Source organism: Lactuca virosa, chromosome 3, assembly GCF_052849685.1.
Source record: "Lactuca virosa cultivar CGN04683 chromosome 3, Lactuca_virosa_CGN04683_v6, whole genome shotgun sequence".
Lineage (NCBI taxonomy): Eukaryota > Viridiplantae > Streptophyta > Magnoliopsida > Asterales > Asteraceae > Lactuca > Lactuca virosa.
This window is the reverse complement of record NC_136428.1, coordinates 191,510,696-191,519,323: the sequence shown is the minus strand read 5'-3', so window position 1 is coordinate 191,519,323 and position 8,628 is coordinate 191,510,696. Positions and strand designations below refer to the sequence as shown.

At 32.6% G+C, this 8,628-nt stretch overlaps 1 long non-coding RNA gene and 1 pseudogene across 1 annotated transcript; one reads left to right on the top strand and one right to left on the bottom strand.

Annotated features, from left to right (window-relative positions):
- Window positions 1-1,410: 1,410 nt before the first annotated feature.
- Window positions 1,411-4,236, bottom strand: LOC145166876 (uncharacterized). Its single transcript, XR_013740759.1, has 6 exons — window positions 4,006-4,236; window positions 3,247-3,918; window positions 3,106-3,177; window positions 2,963-3,043; window positions 2,534-2,736; window positions 1,411-1,644 (listed from the first exon to the last, which is right to left on the bottom strand). It is a non-coding gene; the product is annotated as an uncharacterized LOC145166876 (long non-coding RNA).
- Window positions 4,237-5,921: 1,685 nt separating this feature from the next.
- On the top strand, window positions 5,922-8,295 carry LOC145164326 (protein FAR1-RELATED SEQUENCE 5-like; annotated as a pseudogene).
- The last annotated feature ends 333 nt before the right edge of the window (window positions 8,296-8,628 follow it).

Here is an 8,628-nt window from a genome sequence, read left to right as displayed (position 1 = left end):
TCGAAGAGATCGGTGTTTAGATCTAGGTGCCTTCGGTGGCTAACAACGACACTTGTGGAGGTAGAGGTATCAACGACATCTACAATGGCGTGTTTATCGGCTATAACAAATATACTTGATGGGTTGGTTTTGAGCCGCGATGGTGGTAAGGGAAGTTGATGGCTACGGTTGTGGCAATGGTAGCAAGGTGGCTGAAGCGATGGGGTTGTACCAGAGGTGGGGGTAGAAGATGGTGTTAGAAGGTGGAGCCATGGAGGTGGCTGAAGGATTGTCTTTCTGGAGAGATAAGAGAAAAAGTATATCGGCTATTTAAAAGAAAGTTTAACTGGTCATTTTATTTTATAGTCCTTGTATTGTTCTTCAAGTGTTTTTTGTGTTTCTTTCTTATTGGTTTAAATTTAATTCCATGGATCACCGCTAATGGATCCGTGTGACATAAGTTTGTAACCATTGGATTGAAAAGATTTATTAACATGTACAATTAGAACTCAAAGCGTTCGTCCGATGTCTGCCTTCTCCAATCCAGTTTTTGATTCATGCGTCAAATCATTGTACCTCTTGAATCTTAAATTTAAGACAGATGCATATAACCCTTATATATATATATATATATATATATATATATATATATATATATATATATATACTAGCCGTTTACCCGCGTCAAGCGACGGGTGCGGATAGTTTTTTTAGAATTTAGTTTCTAAAGATAGTTTAGTTCTTTTGCGGAAATAGTTACTACTTACTACATCTAAACTAAGTAAAAGCATCATATCATGTCCTTAGTTACCGTTACCACTACCATATAATATATAAAACAAAAAAAATATGTATGTATTAGGATATAAGTCAAGATAACTATATATGAACATGTCCGCACAAAATGCCAAATGATGATTATAAACATGAGATAGCCTATTTTCTTTTATAGATAATGTTTAATATATTGCTTATGTCCTGATTAGAAATTTTTTGTATTTAAAGAATGTGTTCGGTTTGAAGATCCCAAGTTTTATTCTATATTTTGCAACACAATAGTAAAAAAGCGTGCTATGTAAAATGGTTTTAATTTTTTTCTTCATACTTTTTTAGATGCTTACAACCGTTAGACACCAATGATTATTTATTTATTTATTTTGATGGTATAAAATAAAATTTTAAAAATGTTAATTAACTTAAATAAACAATTTTTGATATGTTGATTTCTTTAACTTATTTAAAATGTATTATAACTTATTTGAAAGTATTTATAATACGGGAAATGGATTTTACCTTTTTATCCCTATATGCAAAAGATGTAGACTAAACCAATTTCATTCCTTAACAATATGATGTTAAACCAATTACCTTTCCCTGCTAATTTCAAAATCAAAGATTTCTTTTGGAATCCTAACCACTGTAACATCAATGTCGAGCTTAAATAAGCATATATAAAAAGAAAATCAAGTTTCCTAACATAAAAACACCAACTTCAATTTTGTGGTAAATAAAAGATGTGCTGAAAATCACACAAGGTGGATGATTAATGTGTATCATAAGGTTGTATAATAAAAGAGAAATTGTGCTTCATAACTTGGAAACCTCTTGATATTCTATATACAATCCATGTTAATTGTTGCGTTTCTGGAGATTAAATCAACAACACTGAAAATTAAAAATAAATAGTTAGTTTAGAATAAAATTAGAGATATTCATGTTTCTAGATTCCTATTTCTTGACTGTCTAAAGAATGCAAGTAAAGTTGAGGTAAAGCTTCAGGGAACTTAAATAAGCTTATAATATGAAATATAAAATGAACTTCTTAAACCATTTTTTGTCATTGTTGTCTTCACATAAATAAATGCGAAGTTTTCGTAAATATAAATGCAAATATATCTAAATAGTTGAGCTATATTAGATATATACACACAAAAACTCACATATAGCAGGAAAAAACACATATAATCTCCACATATAGCTAAAAGATATCTAAGTAATTACTTTATTCTTGTGGGTTGCAGAAATATCAATTTACTTGATTGGATTACCAAAAAACCTTCAACTATTAGTATAATCTGAGATGTCCCTGTAAAGGGTAGTTGGGTGGGGGCGACACTAAGGAAGATTTTACATTCGCCCATAATAGATGAAGTTCGGGACAGGGGTAAACAAGTCCAAAAGATGGGAAAACCACCAAACTTAGGTGAAGAGTGTTCCAAAACTAACCAAAACATTGAAGATTGTACTTCAACCTTTTTTTTAACACTCAGTAGTGGCAGTGAGCAGTGAAAAATTGTTGCAAATTACCCACATATATAGCAAGGGTAAATTGGTCCATCTTGTCCCTTAACGACCAAATTGTCAATCCTTGCACCTTTTAAAGGGTTGGAACTATTACAATGCTCATGGTAGTACCCGAAAGGGGAAAAGTAAAAAATTTAAACTTGAGGTCAAGATTTTGTTGTCAAATTTGATGATTTTCCTGATTAGAAATATACTACAAAGATGAAAGTAGGATTGAACATGAAGATTGAATTTTAATATTAATTTTCACCTTCCACTTATGCTTCAACCTTATTTTCACACCTTCTGTAGCTTCCTTTTGTTTAGGTGCAGTGGCAACAGGAAGATTGAACACAAGCCTTTATTCTTAGGCACATCCCTTGATCACAAGTAGCTATCACAATAGTTGTCACCTCTGTTGTACCTAAACGTATGGCTTCCCACTTGGTAGTCATCAAACCACCATAACATAGACTGTTCACACCAAAAACTTGTCAGATTTACAGTTTATTTTCCTGTAACTTACTTTGAACAACTATAAATCCCCTGGAAGTTATAAGGGTAAATAATTAAATCATCAGAGATTGAAAAAAAAATAACTTTTATCAAGCATCATGTTGCACTGAGAGTAAGAGACAATAAATCCCAGTAAGATTTGATTTTCCTCTTCTAACCTTTCATTATTAATAACTTTAGTTACCTGACTTTTTCTTTGTTCAGTATACAGATGAGGAGAGGCAACGGTTCTGTTGAGAGCTGTCACTTGTCAGAGCCACGATGCCTATTGAAAAAAACAACAGCATCATATAGATTTTAAGAAAATAAAATAAGAATAAACATTACCTCTTTAAATTATTTCTCTTCGAACCACATCAAGATCTTCAAATGATTTTTGAGGGTTCTCAAGGTGTCTACCTGAGGAAAAAATCGTAAACCCAATGAGACTGTTATTACATGATTTTTGCTTCAGTTTTTGTTGTTTACCGGCACAAAATGAGAATAGATGAAGGTGCCTTCTTCGCTGTTCACCTGCAAATATCCGTATCAAACATCACAAAACTATGTGAGACTGTTATTACATGATTCCGTTAGGTCCATAACCTGAACAAATGAAAAGAGGCTTTTCTAGAAATGTTTGTGCCCTAGAGAAACACGAAATACTTTTACTAAACATGAACCAAATAAGAAAAAACATAAAAATCCCAAACTGGATATGTCTTCATAAAGGAAGAAAAACGAAAAAAAAAAAAAACGATCTATCACTTATCTGTGTAGATCGAGGGGAAAAAGATGGTCATGAGATGTTGTATTCTACAGCGGTGGTGATGGCAGTATGTATCTTTCCCACGCATATTTCCCATTTATGTAGTAGAGAGAGACGGACAAAGAATTGTTGCTTGGTGGTTAGGGTTCCTTACATATATGTATACTAAGAAATAGAGGGAGGTCCGGTGGAGGAGGGAAAGGCGACACCGGTGGATGGTGGTGATAATTGAAGGCGATGGTGAGATGGAGATGGTGACTGGCTTAGACCCGTTGTCCATATGACCGATATAGAGATAGATTTTGAATGGAGTTGAAAGGTCTCCTCAAATTCGGCTTCTTCTCTCTTGTACACTTCCCATAAGTGGGTAGATGTTGGTGGGAGGTTCAGATCTGTAAAAATCATAAACATAACCACAATAGAGACTTATCAAAAGCAAAAACCCAGAGAGATAGAGTCAGATGGTTTAGGTATCTTACCAATTCATGGTGGTGGTAGGAGGTTTGAAAGCTAGGGTTTATTAAAGAGAAGTGATTGAGAAAGGCGGAGGCGTTTAGCAGGGACGGTGATGTGCAGATCGAAGGAATTTAAGAAGACGCGGCCGAGATAATTGGGATTCAAGTTTGAATCTAACTGAAACTTCTCAACTTATCGTACGAATCTCTAATTCGTGACTTTTTCGCTTGACCGGATAAGTTTAACATTTCCTATGATGCATAAAAGTGTTCTATGATGTTTTAGAGGTTGTAACTCTTAAAATTCAGCATTTTATGGTAAATGCTTATTAAGGTATATATATATATATATATATATATATATATATAAATATAAAAGAGTGAGGGTCAATAAATAACCATAATTAATCAAGGAACCAATCTTTTTTTTAACTTATTTTTTATCAAAAAAAAAACTAAAACTACAGAAATTCATAACTTTTTATCATTTTTCCAATGATATCAAATTCACAATGTGAATCTTTGAAAATTCACAATGTGAATCCGGATTCACACGGTGAATCCGAAAAATATTTTTCACATTCACAATGTTAATATATGAATTTAGATATTTTTAGATTTTTTTTTCGATAAAGAATAAGCTCTAGAAATTGAGAAAAAGATTTGGTTCCTTGAAGAACCAATAATTATGTAATTATGGTTTTCTATTGAACTTTTTTTTTTTTCTCTCTCTTATATATATATATATATATATATATATATATATATATATATATATATATATATATATATATATATATATATATATATATATATATGAAAAAGTGAATATACCCTTAAGGGTATATAACTTAGGTACCTATTATTTAAAACTACGTAGTTTTGATTAGTGGGTTAATTTGCTAAATAAAATAAATCCTTAAAAAAAGTATGGTAGTTTCCTTAATCGTGATCACGTTCCAATCGTTCTATCATCAAGCAATCGAAATCTGGAATCGCAATTCAGGGAGTTCAAAAAAAATTGTCATTCACAACTAATTGAAATAAAAAGAAGATTGCAATTCACAAGGAATTGAAATTATAATCTTGCTTCCCTGTTTTTTCATTCATACGACCTCTTTCAGCAGGTAATATACAAACATTTGTTTTTTATATCTACTAATTGTGATTTTTTCAAGGTTTGTTGGAATCAATTGCAGCGTCTTTTTTTTTTTTTTAATATCTACTAATTGTGATTAGTGGGTTAATTACAAGGTTTGTTGGAATTGAAATCATAATCTTGCTTCCCTGTGTGCGGTCTTTAATGCAGGTTTTTTTTTTGGTTGAAGACATATACTTTATTAATAAAAACAGCTTGATTGGTTAGTATTTTTACCATGTTTATAAATTAAAATTTTTACCATGGTTATAGAATCTTGATTGTCATTTTGTTAAAATATTTTGAATTTTTTTTATAAATGGGGACAAAATTAGATTTTTACACTGAAATAGAGATAACGTGGGATTATCTCATATCCAAACAACTGGAAGATGCCATGCTAATTGCAAATTGAGTAGGGCCCAGGGTCATACATTCCATTAACGAAAGTGAATTTTTATTATGGGAGTGAAATTTTATTATGGGAATGAAAAGAAATTGTAAGGAAAATGTGGTTAGGGACGAATTTTGGAAAGATGAACAAAATCATGTGCCAAAAGCCTAGACATCACAAAGAATAATATTGCCTAACTTCAGCGTGGTTTTTGTTTTTTATTATTATGGGAATGAAAAAGAAATTGTGAAGAAAATGTGGTTAGGGACCAAAAGCGTGGTTTTTGTTTTTTGTTTTTTATGTATAATGTTTCCATTATATTCAATATAAAAAAATTTGGTGTTACTCTTTTATTTGGAAATATGCATGGTTGTCTATTGCAGACCACAATGAGTGAAGCAGACCACAATGAGTGAAGCTGAAGCAACTAATCAAGCTATAGAACAATATATAACCAAAGATAGTGACACAAATGATTACGTGGAAGCAACATATGAATGTGAAAAAATAAATAGTATCGGTGAGAACATTGAATTTGACGAAGATGAAGTTAACAATGAAAGTATACTTGGAAAGGTTTTTGATACACCCGATGATGCTTATACATTTTATAATGATTATTCATTTTTACATGGCTTTGGTATACGTAGAGATGACACAATTAAAAATCCTAAAACAAATGAGCCTTTTCGGAAGATATATGTATGCAACAAAGAAGGTTTCAAAAGGATGGACAAAAATGCTTCAAGTGAAAATGAGAAAAAACGTCGTAGAGATGTTAGAACCGGATGTCAAGCAAAGCTTCGAATAACAAGACAGGAGGATGGGAAATGGTTGGTGGACTCGTTTAATGACACACACAATCACGACTTGACTATGACACCTACGAAGGTTATGAAGCATCGATCTCATAACAGTTTCCACCGTTCAATAGAAGGTAAATCTCTTATGGTGCAATTTGGTCAAGCAGGGTTGAAACCTTCTCAGATTAAAAAGGCTGTTAATACAATGAAAACCTCAAATGTAGCTGATGTTACTTCAAAGCAATGTGCCGATGTCTTATCTGAGCAACGAAAGCAACATAAAGGAAAGGAGTTCTATGGACTTATAAAAACATTTTCAAGATAAAACATTAGTTGATAGTGACCAGTATTTTGTCGTGGATTTGTCTGATGATGGGTATCCTAGAAATATCTTTTGGGCTGATGGTAGATCAAGAGATGCTTATACAAAATTCAGAGATGTTGTTGTGTTTGATGTCACTTATATGACTAACAAGTTCAAGATGCCTTTTGCTCCCTTTACTGGGGTGAATCATCATGGGCAGTCTATACTTTTTGGTGGAGCATTGCTTGAAAATGAAAATGAAGAGACATTTGAATGGTTATTTAAACATTTCCTCAAATGTATGTTTAATAAGTATCCGAAGGCAATTATAACAGATCAAGACAAAGCAATGGGAAATGCAATAAAAAAAGTGTTTCCGAATACTCGACATCGTTTTTGTTCATGGCATATCATGAAGCATGAAACTGAGCACCTTCGATCGTATGTTTCCCGTTATAGTGATTTTCAAGAAACGCACAAACAATGGGTAAATAGTGACACCATTGAACAATTTGAAGCAAGATGGGAGGCTATGCGTAATAAGTATGAACTGGAAAGTAATTGTTGGATTAGTGACATGTATAACCAACGTATACATTGGGCTAAACCCTTCTTGAAGGATACTTTCTTTGCTGGTATGACAACAACCGGACGAAGTGAGAGTATCAATTCATTTTTTGATGGATTTGTTAATTCGAGGACCATGTTGAATGAATTTGTTGTACAATACAACAAAGCAGTTGAGTCTCGAAGGGCTGCCGAAGAAGATGAAGACTTCAAGACTATGAACTCGAGGCCGGTTCTTTCTTCAGTGCATCCAATTGAAGCAAAAGTAGGTCAATGGTATACTAGAAAGATGTTTGATAATTTCAAAAAAGAATGGACCGAAGCTATTACCAATTTGACTCATGAGACTATAGGAAAAACTACCGAAGAAAGCACATACCGAGTTGGGAAATTGGATGTTGATAAAAAATATTGGCGCATTGTTACCTTTCGTTCTTTGGATCAAGTCAGCGTCACATGTTCCTGTGCTAAGTATGAGACAAATGGGATTTTATGTAAACATAGCCTATATGTGATGAAGAAGAAGCATGTTAAAGAACTCCCGAGTCACTATATTTTACCACGATGGACCCTTAATGTTAGGTACAAACTGGGTAGTGCTAGTACCGGACTCGGAGAAATGAATAATGAAAATGGAGTTAGTGCCTACACACTATGGTGTGTCCGTTCAAATTTTACTAAACTAATTGAACAAGCTAGAGACTCCCCTTCAGAGATACAAAAAGTCAATACACTATTGATAAGTCTTTTGGATGATCAAATAAATCGAAAGAAATCTATGTCTTTGGAGAATGCATCTCAAGGTTCTTGTATGGGAGTTTCGCAAATAGATATGATGCCACAATTATCTGTCCGTGATCCTCTTGGTCCAACTACCACAAAAAGGCGTCCTAAAATTGCTAGTAGAATTAGGTCTTCTTTAGAAGCCCCCAAAAAACGTACATGCTCTTACTGTCAAGGATTGGGTCATTACGCTACTAGTTGTTCCAAAAGAAAGGTACTTTTAATATTAATATAATTTAATTTTAATGATTTAGAACTCTAATAATTATATTAACAATACTTTTTTTACATGTATCAGGCAGATGAATCGTTGGAAGAGACATAATGATGAGTTGCGTTGGTTTTGTGAGCAAAGGAAAATTCGATATGCTTCTTGGCATTTTTGACATTTTTTTTGGTTAACAGTATATGAATAATCTAGAATTGTTTTATGTTTCTTAACATTTTTTTTATAGTTTTTAAATGAAAATTTGTTGATTATTTATGATTTTTGTGTTTAAAATTGCATCTTGGTTGTTCTTATGTGTTTCAAAATGAAAGTAGGATGTCATTTTGGATTAAAAACTATAAGTATGTGACAATAATGGGTCAAAATTGAAAATACGTTTCAAAACTGAAATTAGGTTGCCATTGTGGGTGAAAAATAAAAATATGATGC